Raw genomic sequence first — 16940 nt, forward strand, 5'->3', positions numbered from 1 at the left:
GTGAACAACTCCCAGGACCTTGTAATGGAAGCCTGCAGCCTCTTTGGTGTGAGTGAGTGAGTGAACAGCTCCCATTCTCTTGTGATGGGAACCTGCACCCTCTTTGGTGTGAGTGAGTGACCAACTCCCAGGTGCCTTGTGGTGGGAGCCTGCAGCCTCTTTGGTGTGAGTGAGTAAGTGAACAGCTCCCATTCTATTGTAATGGGAGCCTGCACCCTCTTTGGTGTGAGTGAGTGAACAACTCCCAGGACCTTGTAATGGGAGCCTGCAGCCTCTTTGGTGTGAGAGAGTGAACAGCTTCCAGGTGCCTTGTGATGAGAGCCTGCACCCTCTTTGGTGTGAGTGAGTGAACAACTCCCAGGTGCCTCGTGATGAGAGCCTGCACCCTCTTTGGTATGAGTGAGTGAACAGCTCCCAGGTGCCTTGTGGTGGGAGCCTGCAGCCTCTTTGGTGTGAGTGAGTGAACAGCTCCCATTCTCTTGTGATGGGAGCCTGCTCCCTCTTTGGTGTGAGTGAATGACCAGCTCCCAGGTGCATTCTAATGGGAGCCTAAAGCCTCTTTAGTGTGAATGAGTGAACAGCTCCCGGGTGCCCCATGATGGGAACCTGCACATTCGTCGGTGTGAGTGAGTGAACAGCTTCCAGGTGCCTTGTGGTGGGAGCCTGCACCCTCTTTGGTGTGAGTGAGTGAACAGCTCCCAGGTGCCTTGTGATGGGAGCCTGCACCCTCTTTGGTGTGAGTGAGTGAACAGCTCCCAGGTGCCTTGTGATGGGAGCCTGCACCCTCTTTGGTGTGAGTGAGTGAACAGCTTCCAGGTGCCTTGTAATGGGAGCCGGCCGCCTCTTTGTGTGAGTGAGTGAACAGCTTCCAGGTGCCTTGTGATGGGCGCCTGCACCCTCTTTGTTGTGAGTGAGTGAACAGCTTCCAGGTGCCTTGTGATGGGACCCTGCACCCTCTTTGGTGTGAGTGAGTGAACAGCTCCCAGGTGCCCTGTATGGGAGCCTGCCGCCTCTTTGGTGTGAGTGAGTGAACAGCTTCCAGGTGCCTTGTGATGGGAGCCTGCACCCTCTTTGGTGTGAGTGAGTGAACAGCTCCCAGGTGCCCTGTATGGGAGCCTGCCGCCTCTTTGGTGTGAGTGAGTGAACAGCTTCCATGTGCCTTGTATGGGAGCCTGCCGCCTCTTTGGTGTGAGTGAGTGAACAGCTCCCGGGTGCCCCGTGATAGGAGCCTGCACCCTCTTTGGTGTGAGAGAGTGAACAGCTCCTAAGTGCCTCTTGATGGCAACCTGCACCTTCTTTGCTGTGAGTGAGTGAACAGCTTCCAGGTGCCTTGTATGGGAGCCTGCACCCTCTTTGGTGTGAGTGAGTGAACAACTCCCAGGTGCCTCGTGAAGAGAGCCTGCACCCTCTTTGGTGTGAGTGAGTGAACAGCTCCCAGGTGCCTTGTGGTGGGAGCCTGCACCCTCTTTGGTGTGAGTGAGTGAACAGCTCCCATTCTCTTGTGATGGGAACCTGCACCCTCTTTGGTGTGAGTGAGTGAACAACTCCCAGGACCTTGTAATGGAAGCCTGCAGCCTCTTTGGTGTGAGTGAGTGAGTGAACAGCTCCCGGATGCCTTGTGATGGGAGCCTGCACCCTCTTTGGTGTGAGTGAATGACCAGCTCCCAGGTGCCTTCTAATGGGAGCCGGTCGCCTCTTTGCTGTGAGAGAGTGAACAGCTCCTAAGTGCCTCGTGATGGGAACCTGCACCTTCTTTGGTGTGAGTGAGTGAACAGCTCCTAAGTGGCTCGTGATGGGAACCTGCACCTTCTTTGGTGTGAGTGAGTGAACAGCTCCTAAGTGGCTCGTGATGGGAACCTGCACCTTCTTTGGTGTGAGTGAGTCAACAGCTCCCGGGTGCCTTGTGATGGGAGCCTGCACCCTCTTTGGTGTGAGTGAGTGAACAGCTCCCATTCTCTTGTGATGGGAGCCTGCTCCCTCTTTGGTGTGAGTGAATGACCAGCTCCCAGGTGCCTTCTAATGGGAGCCTAAAGCCTCTTTAGTGTGAATGAGTGAACAGCTCCCGGGTGCCCCGTGATGGGAACCTGCACATTCGTCGGTGTGAGTGAGTGAACAGCTTCCAGGTGCCTTGTGATGGGAGCCTGCACCCTCTTTGGTGTGAGTGAGTGAGTCAAAAGCTCCCAGGTGCCTTGTGATGGGAGCCTGCACCCTCTTTGGTGTGAATGAGTGAACAGCTCCCAGGAGCCTTGTGATGGGAGCCTGCACCCTCTTTGGTGTGAGTGAGTGAACAGCTTCCAGGTGCCTTGTAATGGGAGCCGGCCGCCTCTTTGTGTGAGTGAGTGAACAGCTTCCAGGAGCCTTGTGATGGGCGCCTGCACCCTCTTTGTTGTGAGTGAGTGAACAGCTTCCAGGTGCCTTGTGATGGGAGCCTGCACTCTCTTTGGTGTGAGTGAGTGAACAACTCCCAGGTGCCCCGTGATGGGAGCCTGCACTCTCTTTGGTGTGAGAGAGTGAACAGCTCCTAAGTGCCTCGTGATGGGAACCTGCACATTCTTCGGTGTGAGTGAGTGAACAGCTTCCAGGTGCCTTGTGATGGGAGCCTGCACCCTCTTTGGTGTGAGTGAGTGAGTCAAAAGCTCCCAGGTGCCTTGTGATGGGAGCCTGCACCCTCTTTGGTGTGAGTGAGTGAACAGCTCCCAGGTGCCTTGTGATGGGAGCCTGCACCCTCTTTGGTGTGAGTGAGTGAACAGCTTCCAGGTGCCTTGTAATGGGAGCCGGCCGCCTCTTTGTGTGAGTGAGTGAACAGCTTCCAGGTGCCTTGTGATGGGCGCCTGCACCCTCTTTGTTGTGAGTGAGTGAACAGCTTCCAGGTGCCTTGTGATGGGAGCCTGCACTCTCTTTGGTGTGAGAGAGTGAACAGCTCCTAAATGCCTCGTGATGGGAACCTGCACATTCTTCAGTGTGAGTGAGTGAACAGCTTCCAGGTGCCTTGTGATGGGAGCCTGCACCCTCTTTGGTGTGAGTGAGTGAGTCAAAAGCTCCCAGGTGCCTTGTGATGGGAGCCTGCACCCTCTTTCGTGTGAGTGAGTGAACAGCTCCCATGTGCCTTGTATGGGAGCCTGCCGCCTCTTAGGTGTGAGTGAGTGAACAGCTTCCAGGTGCCTTGTAATGGGAGCCGGCCGCCTCTTTGGTGTGAGTGAGTGAACAGCTTCCAGGTGCCTTTTGATGGGAGCCTGCACCCTCTTTGTTGTGAGTGAGTGAACAGCTTCCAGGTGCCTTGTGATGGGAGCCTGCACTCTCTTTGGTGTGAGTAAATGAACTGCTTCCAGGTGCCTTGTGATGGGAGCCTGCACCCTCTTTGTTGTGAGTGAGTGAACAGCTTCCAGGTGCCTTGTGATGGGAGCCTGCACCCTCTTCGGTGTGAGTGAGTGAACAACTCCCAGGACCATGTAATGGGAGCCTGCACCCTCTTTGGTGTGAGTGAGTGAACAGCTCCCAGGTGCCCTGTATGGGAGCCTGCCGGCTCTTTGGTGTGAGTGAGTGAACAGCTTCCAGGTGCCTTGTGATGGGAGCCTGCACCCTCTTTGGTGTGAGTGAGTGCACAGCTTCCATGTGCCTTGTATGGGAGCCTGCCGCTTCTTTGGTGTGAGTGAGTGAACAGCTCCCGGGTGCCCCGTGATAGGAGCCTGCACCCTCTTTGGTGGGAGAGAGTGAACAGCTCCTAAGTGCCTCGTGATGGGAACCTGCACCTTCTTTGCTGTGAGTGAGTGAACAGCTTCCAGGTGCCTTGTATGGGAGCCTGCACCCTTTGGTGTGAATGAGTGAGTGAACAGCTCCCATTCTCTTGTGATGGGAACCTGCACCCTCTTTGGTGTGAGTGAGTGAACAACTCCCAGGTGCCTTGTGGTGGGAGCCTGCACCCTCTTTGGTGTGAGTGAGTGAACAGCTCCCATTCTCTTGTGATGGGATCCTGCACCCTCTTTGGTGTGAGTGAGTGAACAACTCCCAGGTGCCTTGTGGTGGGAGCCTGCACCCTCTTTGGTGTGAGTGAGTGAACAACTCCCAGGACCTTGTAATGGGAGCCTGCAGCCTCTTTGGTGTGAGTGAGTGAACAGCTCCCATTCTCTTGTGATGGGAACCTGCACCCTCTTTGGTGTGAGTGAGTGAGTGAACAGCTCCCATTCTATTGTAATGGGAGCCTGCACCCTCTTTGGTGTGAGTGAGTGAACAACTCCCAGGACCTTGTAATGGGAGCCTGCAGCCTCTTTGGTGTGAGAGAGTGAACAGCTTCCAGGTGCCTTGTGATGAGAGCCTGCACCCTCTTTGGTGTGAGTGAGTGAACAGCTCCCAGGTGCCTTGTGGTGGGAGCCTGCAGCCTCTTTGGTGTGAGTGAGTGAACAGCTCCCATTCTCTTGTGATGGGAACCTGCACCCTCTTTGGTGTGAGTGAGTGAACAGCTCCCATTCTATTGTAATGGGAGCCTGCAGCCTCTTTGGTGTGAGAGAGTGAACAACTCCCAGGTGCCTTGTGGTGGGAGCCTGCACCCTCTTTGGTGTGAGTGAGTGAACAACTCCCAGGTGCCTTGTGGTGGGAGCCTGCACCCTCTTTGGTGTGAGTGAGTGAACAACTCCCAGGACCTTGTAATGGGAGCCTGCAGCCTCTTTGGTGTGAGTGAGTGAACAGCTCCCATTCTCTTGTGATGGGAACCTGCACCCTCTTTGGTGTGAGTGAGTGAGTGAACAGCTCCCATTCTATTGTAATGGGAGCCTGCACCCTCTTTGGTGTGAGTGAGTGAACAACTCCCAGGACCTTGTAATGGGAGCCTGCAGCCTCTTTGGTGTGAGAGAGTGAACAGCTTCCAGGTGCCTTGTGATGGGAGCCTGCACCCTCTTTGGTGTGAGTGAGTGAACAACTCCCATGACCTTGTAATGGGAGCCTGCAGCCTCTTTGGTGTGAGTGAGTGAGTGAACAGCTCCCGGGTGCCTTGTGATGGGGGCCTGCACCCTCTTTGGTGTGAGTGAGTGAACAGCTCCTAAGTGCCTCGTGATGGGAACCTGCACCTTCTTTGGTGTGAGTGAGTGAACAGCTCCTAAGTGCCTCGTGATGGGAACCTGCACCTTCTTTGGTGTGAGTGAGTGAACAGCTCCTAAGTGCCTCGTGATGGGAATCTGCACCTTCTTTGGTGTGAGTGAGTCAACAGCTCCTGGGTGCCTTGTGATGGGAGCCTGCACCCTCTTTGGTGTGAGTGAGTGAACAGCTCCCATTCTCTTGTGATGGGAGCCTGCTCCCTCTTTGGTGTGAGTGAATGACCAGCTCCCAGGTGCCTTCTAATGAGAGCCTGAAGCTTCTTTAGTGTGAGTGAGTGAACAGCTCCCGGGTGCCCCGTGATGGGAGCCTGCACATTCTTCGGTGTGAGTGAGTGAACAGCTTCCAGGTGCCTTGTGATGGGAGCCTGCACCCTCTTTAGTGTGAGTGAGTGAGTCAAAAGCTCCCAGGTGCCTTGTGATGGGAGCCTGCACCCTCTTTCGTGTGAGTGAGTGAACAGCTCCCATGTGCCTTGTATGGGAGCCTGCCGCCTCTTTGGTGTGAGTGAGTGAACAGCTTCCAGGTGCCTTGTAATGGGAGCCGGCCGCCTCTTTGGTGTGAGTGAGTGAACAGCTTCCAGGTGCCTTTTGATGGGAGCCTGCACCCTCTTTGTTGTGAGTGAGTGAACAGCTTCCAGGTGCCTTGTGATGGGAGCCTGCACTCTCTTTGGTGTGAGTGAGTGAACAATTCCCATGTGCCTCGTGATGGGAGCCTGTACCCTCTTTGGTGTGAGTGAGTGAACAGCTTCCATGTGCCTTGTATGGGAGCCTGCCGCCTCTTTGGTGTGAGTGAGTGAACAACTCCCAGGACCATGTAATGGGAGCCTGCACCCTCTTTGGTGTCATTGAGTAAACAGCTCCCAGGTGCCCTGTCTGGGAGCCTGCCGCCTCTTTGGTGTGAGTGAGTGAACAGCTTCCAGGTGCCTTGTGATGGGCGCCTGCACCCTCTTTGTTGTGAGTGAGTGAACAGCTTCCAGGTGCCTTGTGATGGGAGCCTGCACTCTCTTTGGTGTGAGTTAGTGAACAACTCCCAGGTCCCCCGTGATGGGAGCCTGCACTCTCTTTGGTGTGAGAGAGTGAACAGCTCCTAAGTGCCTCGTGATGGGAACCTGCACATTCTTCGGTGTGAGTGATTGAACAGCTTCCCGGTGCCTTGTGATGGAAGCCTGCACCCTCTTTGGTGTGAGTGAGTGAGTCAAAAGCTCCCAGGTGCCTTGTGATGGGAGCCTGCACCCTCTTTCGTGTGAGTGAGTGAACAGCTCCCATGTGCCTTGTATGGGAGCCTGCCGCCTCTTTGGTGTGAGTGAGTGAACAGCTTCCAGGTGCCTTGTAATGGGAGCCGGCCGCCTATTTGGTGTGAGTGAGTGAACAGCTTCCAGGTGCCTTTTGATGGGAGCCTGCACCCTCATTGTTGTGAGTGAGTGAACAGCTTCCAGGTGCCTTGTGATGGGAGCCTGCACTCTCTTTGGTGTGAGAGAGTGAACAACTCCCATGTGCCTCGTGATGGGAGCCTGCACCCTCTTTGGTGTGAGTGAGTGAACAGCTTCCATGTGCCTTGTATGGGAGCCTGCCGCCTCTTTGGTTTGAGTGAGTGAACAGCTTCCATGTGCCTTGTATGGGAGCCTGCCGCCTCTTTGGTGTGAGTGAGTGAACTGCTTCCAGGTGCCTTGTGATGGGAGCCTGCACCCTCTTTGTTGTGAGTGAGTGAACAGCTTCCAGGTGCCTTGTGATGGGAGCCTGCACCCTCTTTGGTGTGAGTGAGTGAACAACTCCCAGGACCATGTAATGGGAGCCTGCACCCTCTTTGGTGTGAGTGAGTGAACAGCTCCCAGGTGCCCTGTATGGGAGCCTGCCGCCTCTTTGGTGTGAGTGAGTGAACAGCTTCCAGGTGCCTTGTGATGGGAGCCTGCACCCTCTTTGGTGTGAGTGAGTGCACAGCTTCCATGTGCCTTGTATGGAGCCTGCCGCCTCTTTGGTGTGAGTGAGTGAACAGCTCCCGGGTGCCCCGTGATAGGAGCCTGCACCCTCTTTGGTGTGAGAGAGTGAACAGCTCCTAAGTGCCTCGTGATGGGAACCTGCACCTTCTTTGCTGTGAGTGAGTGAACAGCTTCCAGGTGCCTTGTATGGGAGCCTGCACCCTCTTTGGTGTGAATGAGTGAGTGAACAGCTCTGTTGGACCTGGGCCTCTTGGCAGGGTCATCCCTAAACTTTTTGCCTTCCACCAATACTCTCTCTGACCTGTTTTTGTTGGTTTAATGACTCTGGGCACTTTGCCACTGCTGACCAGTGCCAAAGTGCATATGCTCTCCCTACTGTAAAGTGTACATGTGATTGATGTCCATGATTGGTTCATTGGATTTACTGTTAGTCCCTAGTAAAGTGCACCCGGAGTGCCAGGGCTTGTGAATGCCAATACTGCTAGTGGGCCTGCAGCGCTGGTTGCGCCACCCACAGAAGCAGCCTTAAAATGTGTCTAGGGTCTGCCATTGCAGAACCTGCGTGCAGTCTGGTACTGTCATGCTGGCTGGGCAAGTGCACACACTTGCCAGTCCCTAAACCTTCCCTTAACTTCATATTAGTCACCCCTATGGTAGGCCTGAGGGCAGGGTGCATTGTAAGTGTAAGGTAGGACATGCTCTGATGTGTGTGGCATGTCCTAATAGTGAGTTACTGCCAAATTCGTTTTTCACTATTGTAAGGCTACCAGTTCCCTTCTAGGCCAGATGGGCTGCTGGAATTATTACACTCTATAATCCCAGCAGGCTCAGGGAACATGGTAGAAATTAATGTTTAGTATGCCTGAACTCAGAATAATAAAATACTTCTTTTAGTAAAGTTTATTTTAATATCCTGGGTTTGCAAATGCTACTTTTAGAAAGTTAGCATTTGCTGGCCTAACCATTTCAGCCCCCCTCTGCTTGGATGTGGATCTGACTGTCTGGTGTGTGTGAGTGACAGGGCTGGGAGTTGACAGGTAGTGAATAGCAGGATGACCCCTTAGTGGGTGGTGGGAGTTTCCCCTGAGTGATGCATCAGGCTGTGCTCTGCCTCCACAATGCTGGCTCCGCCCCCCTGGGGAGCGACTGATGACTCAGCCTGCACCTGGCCCAGGAAGGACCGAAGCTTGTCAACAAAGTGCTCAAGCTGCCCCTGTCTTCACAATGCCGGCTCCGCCCCCCTGGGGAGCGGCTGATGGGCCTGCCCTCACACTGCATGCAGAAGCCAGAAGTACCCACAACAAGTGCTCAGAGACTGGAGCAGTTATGCAGAGGCCCCCCTGGCCTGCTAGAACAAAAGAAACTGGGTATAAAAGTAGGAGCCCTGCTCCTTGTAAATTAGATCCTGTTTGCGCTACAGAAGAAACTCTGCCCGAAGAGAAGGACCTGGAAGGACTACAAGGAGGAGTGCTGACTCTGGCCTGTGTCTGGTGCCTTGCTGCCAAAGGAGAGGAAGAGAAAAGACTACAAAAGACTTTTGCTTTTATTTTGAACTTTGTGCCAAACTCTGCTGAAAGATCTCCAAGGGCTTGCTGTTGAACTTGCCCCCTGACCAGCGCCCCAGGAACAGTGGGCGCTACCCCCTGACAGAGGAACCACTGCAAGACGCTGTTTTCCTTTTGCGAGCCTCTCCAGGAAAAGCAGAGCGCGCTCTGACCATCGCGCTTTCCAGCACCACTCTGGGAGCTGCCCTCGCTCTAAACAAAGTGACTGCCGCCTGGCTGGCCCAGAAGCAACGCGACGACCAGCCCAGCTGATCCAAACACCGTGACTGGCCCCGAGCTGCAGCTCGCATCGTGAAGAGAAGGTGGCGCCCGGTGCCTGCTTGCACCCCTTCGAGTCTTGTGCCCCTGAACGCGCCGCCGCTGAAACAGCTGTTGCGTGGGGCGCCTGAACGTCGCCTGGATCCAAAGAGGCCTGCGCCGAGGATCGCTGCCCTCTGTATGTGCTCTCCCGTTCAGGAAATCCCGAGGCGCTTGCCCAGTGCAACCGGCCCGCGCCGCACCGCCCACCCCCGAGCCAGAGCCGAGCCGCCGCTCGCTCCTGACATCGGACGGAAGACAACGCGACGCGGACTACAGCGCTGACCTACGCCCAGCCAACTCCCCAGCAAGGTACTGTTTCTTTCCCTCTGTCCCGCCCAGCCCTCGGAGCTGCGTGTGGAGCGCTCCCAGGGCCCCCGCTCTCTCCCCCTGTCAGCCGCGCAGCCCGCCCGGAGAGGCAGGCGCTGATTCCCCGGCCGCCGCTACCGCCAGAAGCGTGAGAGGGGGCAGACCGGGCCCGTTTTTCTATCGCGGGGTAACCTAGGGGCACAGAGAGGCCGCGGACAGCTGGGGGAATCCTGGTTGACTATCAGGACAGAGAAAAGTACCGTGAGGAGCCTGGAATCCCCGTTTTTGGGGGAAATAAGCCAAATAAGAACTATTTTGAAAACACTGAACAAAGATTGCTTATTGCTAGAAAGAACTGTGGCAACCTAATCTAAAGTACACTGGAACTGTTTTAAAGTGAACCAAGACTGTATTTACAAGCCTGCTTGAAATTATATAAAGAGATATATTTTTACAAATACAGTTTGGTGTCATTGTGTGGTGGGTTGGTGGTGATGGTGTAATATTGCAAATGTTTAACCCTATGTGCCCCAGAGATTAGCCTGAGACTGCTTAAGCCACACTACCTAAAGGGTAAGCAGAGGTTGTCTTGAAGGTAGCCCTCAGCCCTGACGGGGAAGAGAGAGGCCCTGCTTGTCGCCAGTGCTGCACTGCGCCAACCAGAGACTCCCCCTTCCTACATTGGACGCAGCGGTGAGGATAGCGAATTTACATTTGCAGTGTTTTTACCTTAACTACTGACCATTGCACGGTGATGACAGTCCAGTAACTAAGCCACAGACTTTTTGGATTTATGATTTACTGAGAGAATCCCCATTTGTTGTGAAGTCATGGCTGGATCAGTCAGAATGGAAATTGAACCAGCAGGAAGCATCATGGATTTTGGTAGAGCCCTGTCGCCAGAGGAGTTGACGGACAGGAAGGAGGCCAGAATACATGAAATGAAGTTGGCGGAGCTGAAATTGAATTGCCAACTGGAGCTAGAATCTAGGAAGTTAGCCCTGGAAGAAATGAAAATGGAGCTTGCGCATGACTTAAGAATGAGGAAACTTGACTTGGAGCTCGAGGGGCTTGAGGCCAGGAGGGCGTCAGCCCAGCAACAAGAAATGTGTGTAGCTCAGAGATTGAGCTTTGCTGAGTTGGAGGTGGAGTCCAGCTCAGATGGTGGCAGCAACATTCAGGTATCTAGTGCAGACAGCATAGCGCGCGCACCTAGAGATATGGCACCTGACTTGGAGGGGGTTAACATACACCAGGAGGTTCAAGGGCATGAGGTAGCTCCAGTAGTGCGCAGCGTCCCTGAAGGGAATAGGGTTGCTGGCGTAGGAGTTCATGGTCCTAGTGGTGGGAGGGATTCCCCCATGGTTGAGGTCCTGGTGGGTGAGTGTAAGGACCGCCCAGAAGAGTGTGGGTTGTGTGACAGAGACAGTTCGCTACTGTCTGGCCAGTCTCAGAAGAATGGTGTGGAGTATGTGTGTGAGGCGCTGGATGGAGAGGTGGAGGATAGTTTGGTTAACCCTGCTAGGGGGCTGTGTAATCCAATTATGGGAGAGCATACTTTAAGTCCCAGTTTTCCAGAGCTATGCCAACACCTGTTTGAGAGTGAGTTCTCTGACCCCAGGGAGCTCACATTGGAGGCAGACCTTGTGGTGGATTCCAGAGGGTCTGGAGAGGCATTGGGGTGTGTCCCTGTGGGGAGTGACTCAGGTATCTTCCAGCCCAGAGTGGTGGAAGTGGCGCAGAGTAGCCCAGCTAGGTCCTGTAGTAGTGAGAGGGGTGTAGGGCCTCACGTCCTGTCCTTAAGGGGAAGGAGTGAGAATGGGTTTTGTCCCGGTAGTGCCCAACCTCAGTCTCAGAGCCTGGATGGTTCTTTAAGGGAACACCAGGTGGGGAGCCTAGGCTGTCCAGATGAGTCAACCTCCGAGGGGGATCCCCCAGTGGCTAGAGAACGTGGAGGCTCTGTAAACAGAGCTCCAGTAGTTCTGGTGTCTGGCAGTACCGCTCCAGTTGGGAGGGTGCAGAGGTCCAGAAAGAGGGGCGAGAGGGGGAAAGAGTCCCCAGTGGAAGAACCAGTGCGTCAGGGGCCAGCCAGCAGGGCTGCGTCCCCCGTGAATGACCAGGGGGACACCACTTCTGTCCTGGGGGATCTTTCCGCACTGTCGGAGGGACAGGGGTTGGGAGATCTGCGCCAGGCAGACTGTCGCACGGCACATGAGCTATGTGCCGCCCTCAGGGGGGGGCAGGCGTGCTCCCCGGAAAGTCCTGGTGCGCCAGGCAAGTGTTCAACTGCAGGGTTGGGTCCCTGAGTTGGAGAGCCAGGTTCAGGTGTTGTCTGACCTGGAGGGTGGGACCACTGTAATCAGTGTCCTGACCCATGGCACTTCTAGGGGTACCACTCCAGGTGGGAGTAGGCAGTACTCTGGAAGGGGGTGCAGAGGGAGGGAGTCCTTGCCTCTGACCCCGGTGCAGTTTGAGGGTTTAGACCCTAAGTTTAAGGGCCAGGTGCAGGGTGTCCCCCCTGACCTGGTGCCCCAGTTGCAGGATAGCACCCCTGAACTGGTGGGCGGATTGTGCAGGTCACCTGCCACAGGTGCCCTGACAATTCTGGAAGGGGGTACCACTCCAGGTGGGAGGGTACAGAGCCCCAAGGAGGAGGACCGGGTGTGGGAGAGGCCACCCCAGCCTTTGGTACAGCCGCCAGGTACAGACCTGGGACTGGTGGGTCAGTGCCAGGATGTCATACCTGACCTGACAGGAGGGAGAGTGGACAAAGGGTGCCAAGCACCTGGGGCTACCGCCCCCCGCTCTCTGAGGCCACAGAGGTTTGAGAGCCCTGAGAGGCATGAGGCCCGGGTCTCAGCCCTGACTACTGTCAGTGGCCACTGTGATTTGATGACTGCCTGTTGGGACACACCGGGGAGCGAGTTAAGGTTAGACGCTGCACAGGTGGTGTCCCCAGGGGAAGAGAAGGGTGCCCCAGGGATTGGCTTGGTGGACCCTGAGAGTATGGACAGAGGTTTTGAAACAGGTTCAGATTGGCGTAGAACTGGAATGTGCCCCTGCTGTTCCGGGCCAGGTCCAGGTTCTATCGCCCAAAGCAGGGAAGCCCATCACAGTGGTGATTGGTCTACCCTGCGTTTTGGCTGGAAGGGGGTTGTGTTGGACCTGGGCCTCTTGGCAGGGTCATCCCTAAACTTTTTGCCTTCCTCCAATACTCTCTCTGACCTGTTTTTGTTGGTTTAATGACTCTGGGCACTTTGCCACTGCTGACCAGTGCCAAAGTGCATATGCTCTCCCTACTGTAAAGTGTACATGTGATTGATGTCCATGATTGGTTCATTGGATTTACTGTTAGTCCCTAGTAAAGTGCACCCGGAGTGCCAGGGCTTGTGAATGCCAATACTGCTAGTGGGCCTGCAGCGCTGGTTGCGCCACCCACAGAAGCAGCCTTAAAATGTGTCTAGGGTCTGCCATTGCAGAACCTGCGTGCAGTCTGGTACTGTCATGCTGGCTGGGCAAGTGCACACACTTGCCAGCCCCTAAACCTTCCCTTAACTTCATATTAGTCACCCCTATGGTAGGCCTGAGGGCAGGGTGCATTGTAAGTGTAAGGTAAGACATGCTCTGATGTGTGTGGCATGTCCTAATAGTGAGTTACTGCCAAATTCGTTTTTCACTATTGTAAGGCTACCAGTTCCCTTCTAGGCCAGATGGGCTGCTGGAATTATTACACTCTATAATCCCAGCAGGCTCAGGGAACATGGTAGAAATTAATGTTTAGTATGCCTGAACTCAGAATAATAAAATGCTTCTTTTAGTAAAGTTTATTTTAATATCCTGGGTTTGCAAATGCTACTTTTAGAAAGTTAGCATTTGCTGGCCTAACCATTTCAGCCCGCCTCTGCTTGGATGTGGATCTGACTGTCTGGTGTGTGTGAGTGACAGGGCTGGGAATTGACAGGTAGTGAATAGCAGGATGACCCCTTAGTGGGTGGTGGGAGTTTCCCCTGAGTGATGCATCAGGCTGTGCTCTGCCTCCACAATGCTGGCTCCGCCCCCCTGGGGAGCGACTGATGACTCAGCCTGCACCTGGCCCAGGAAGGACCGAAGCTTGTCAACAAAGTGCTCAAGCTGCCCCTGTCTTCACAATGCCGGCTCCGCCCCCCTGGGGAGCGGCTGATGGGCCTGCCCTCACACTGCATGCAGAAGCCAGAAGTACCCACAACAAGTGCTCAGAGACTGGAGCAGTTATGCAGAGGCCCCCCTGGCCTGCTAGAACAAAAGAAACTGGGTATAAAAGTAGGAGCCCTGCTCCTTGTAAATTAGATCCTGTTTGCGCTACAGAAGAAACTCTGCCCGAAGAGAAGGACCTGGAAGGACTACAAGGAGGAGTGCTGACTCTGGCCTGTGTCTGGTGCCTTGCTGCCAAAGGAGAGGAAGAGAAAAGACTACAAAAGACTTTTGCTTTTATTTTGAACTTTGTGCCAAACTCTGCTGAAAGATCTCCAAGGGCTTGCTGTTGAACTTGCCCCCTGACCAGCGCCCCAGGAACAGTGGGCGCTACCCCCTGACAGAGGAACCACTGCAAGACGCTGTTTTCCTTTTGCGAGCCTCTCCAGGAAAAGCAGAGCGCGCTCTGACCATCGCGCTTTCCAGCACCACTCTGGGAGCTGCCCTCGCTCTAAACAAAGTGACTGCCGCCTGGCTGGCCCAGAAGCAACGCGACGACCAGCCCAGCTGATCCAAACACCGTGACTGGCCCCGAGCTGCAGCTCGCATCGTGAAGAGAAGGTGGCGCCCGGTGCCTGCTTGCACCCCTTCGAGTCTTGTGCCCTTGAACGCGCCGCCGCTGAAACAGCTGTTGCGTGGGGCGCCTGAACGTCGCCTGGATCCAAAGAGGCCTGCGCCGAGGATCGCTGCCCTCTGTATGTGCTCTCCCGTTCAGGAAATCCCGAGGCGCTTGCCCAGTGCAACCGGCCCGCGCCGCACCGCCCACCCCCGAGCCAGAGCCGAGCCGCCGCTCGCTCCTGACATCGGACGGAAGACAACGCGACGCGGACTACAGCGCTGACCTGCGCCCAGCCAACTCCCCAGCAAGGTACTGTTTCTTTCCCTCTGTCCCGCCCAGCCCTCGGAGCTGCGTGTGGAGCGCTCCCAGGGCCCCCGCTCTCTCCCCCTGTCAGCCGCGCAGCCCGCCCGGAGAGGCAGGCGCTGATTCCCCGGCCGCCGCTCCCGCCAGAAGCGTGAGAGGGGGCAGACCGGGCCCGTTTTTCTATCGCGGGGTAACCTAGGGGCACAGAGAGGCCGCGGACAGCTGGGGGAATCCTGGTTGACTATCAGGACAGAGAAAAGTACCGTGAGGAGCCTGGAATCCCCGTTTTTGGGGGAAATAAGCCAAATAAGAACTATTTTGAAAACACTGAACAAAGATTGCTTATTGCTAGAAAGAACTGTGGCAACCTAATCTAAAGTACACTGGAACCGTTTTAAAGTGAACCAAGACTGTATTTACAAGCCTGCTTGAAATTATATAAAGAGATATATTTTTACAAATACAGGTTGGTGTCATTGTGTGGTGGGTTGGTGGTGATGGTGTAATATTGCAAATGTTTAACCCTATGTGCCCCAGAGATTAGCCTAAGACTGCTTAAGCCACACTACCTAGAGGGTAAGCAGAGGTTGTCTTGAAGGTAGCCCTCAGCCCTGACGGGGAAGAGAGAGGCCCTGCTTGTCGCCAGTGCTGCACTGCGCCAACCAGAGACTCCCCCTTCCTACAAGCTCCCATTCTCTTGTGATGGGAACCTGCACCCTCTTTGGTGTGAGTGAGTGAACAACTCCCAGGTGCCTTGTGGTGGGAGCCTGCACCCAATTTGGTGTGAGTGAGTGAACAACTCCCAGGACCTTGTAATGGGAGCCTGCAGCCTCTTTGGTGTGAGTGAGTGAACAGCTCCCATTCTCTTGTGATGGGAACCTGCACCCTCTTTGGTGTGAGTGAGTGAGTGAACAGCTCCCATTCTTTTGTAATGGGAGCCTGCACCCTCTTTGGTGTGAGTGAGTGAACAGCTTCCATGTGCCTTGTATGGGAGCCTGCCGCCTCTTTGGTGTGAGTGAGTGAACTGCTTCCAGGTGCCTTGTGATGGGAGCCTGCACCCTCTTTGGTGTGAGTGAGTGAACAACTCCCAGGTGCCTTGTGGTGGGAGCCTGCAGCCTCTTTGGTGTGAGAGAGTGAACAGCTTCCAGGTGCCTTGTGATGGGAGCCTGCACCCTCTTTGGTGTGAGTGAGTGAACAACTCCCAGGTGCCTCGTGAAGAGAGCCTGCACCCTCTTTGGTGTGAGTGAGTGAACAGCTCCCAGGTGCCTTGTGGTGGGAGCCTGCACCCTCTTTGGTGTGAGTGAGTGAACAGCTCCCATTCTCTTGTGATGGTGTGATGTATTCCTATAGGTTCTGTATCGATCCCCCTATTCCTGACCCTATTCTGGTTAACAAGTTAACTAGCAGCCATCCCATGAGGCAGAAAACCCCCATGATGCAGGAACCGTTATCTGATAAAGCCACACTACGGCACAGGAACGTGTTATCTGATTAAGTCATAACGCTTGCCATCTAATTAGACAAGCGATATTCCTCCAGCCCCTGATAAGGCATACGGAGTTCTCAAAACAAATCAAACCTATGACAGACCTGGGAAAAACCCTGCGGCCATTGTTTTGATTTCACCGAGAACTTCAGCAAAAGAATGTGCTAACGACCAGGTCGTATGACATCCTTATTGACGTATCTATGTCCATCCTTACGTCAATCTCGGCACCTTAAAGGTATAAATATTACCGATATTGCCCTATGCAAACACACGCGGTGGTGGCGAGATCGGAGCAGCCAGACTTGCCGAAGCCCAGAGCAGAGCAGACCCCGCTGGCGCAGCCCCGCCTTCCTGACGCGCTGAGAACGAGACGCTGCTTTCTCCTGCCGAGAAATCCAGCTCCGGCGCTTCCGGGTAGCCCTCGCAGGCAGCCTGGAATATCGAGACCAGAGACGAGAGATACCATCCCTCATTCATCCTAGATTCCAGGTACAGAACTGAATAACCCCTTGCAGAGAATTCTTTAGTCAGTCACTTGGCAAAACAAACTTAACTTAAACTGCTACTTTCTATTCCCGCCCACGTATTAGGCTTAGGTCAGGTACACGGGGTAGGTGTAGTTAGAAACACCAGTTGAGTACGATTAGTCAAATGTAAATGTGTATGTATTCATTTTATTCATTTTAAACCTTCATATGGCTTAGAAACCATATCAATGTTTTTACAGTATTATTTTATACTTCTGCTTTTATTGTATGCACTTTACTTAACCATAAGTATTGCAATAATATCGATCCATTTCTCTTGTATGAGAAAAGAGACTGATCAATAAATAACATCTTTTATTGAACACGCCCGTCTCTTCCTTTTCTCTACAATCTGGTGAGACTAAGAATGCACGTACTGACTGAGTAAAATAAGTCGTCTTTTGTTTTCACACGACTCTAGAGATACACTCTTGATTAGGGGAGAGCAAAGTTGTCATGTTCTATGGTTGTCAGAAACTAAATCCCTTCTTGTCTATCCAGGGAGGTTCAACTCCTCCTTGCCTATTCGAGAAAGTTTCTAGTGAACTCTGAGCTAGCTGGCAAAACCCAAAACTTTAAGTCTAATATCGACAGTAGTAGACCTAGTTAACGTCTGGTCTAGGCCTATACTATTGAAGGT

This window comes from Lissotriton helveticus, chromosome 5_1, assembly GCF_964261635.1.
Source record: "Lissotriton helveticus chromosome 5_1, aLisHel1.1, whole genome shotgun sequence".
Classification (NCBI taxonomy): Eukaryota; Metazoa; Chordata; class Amphibia; order Caudata; family Salamandridae; genus Lissotriton; species Lissotriton helveticus.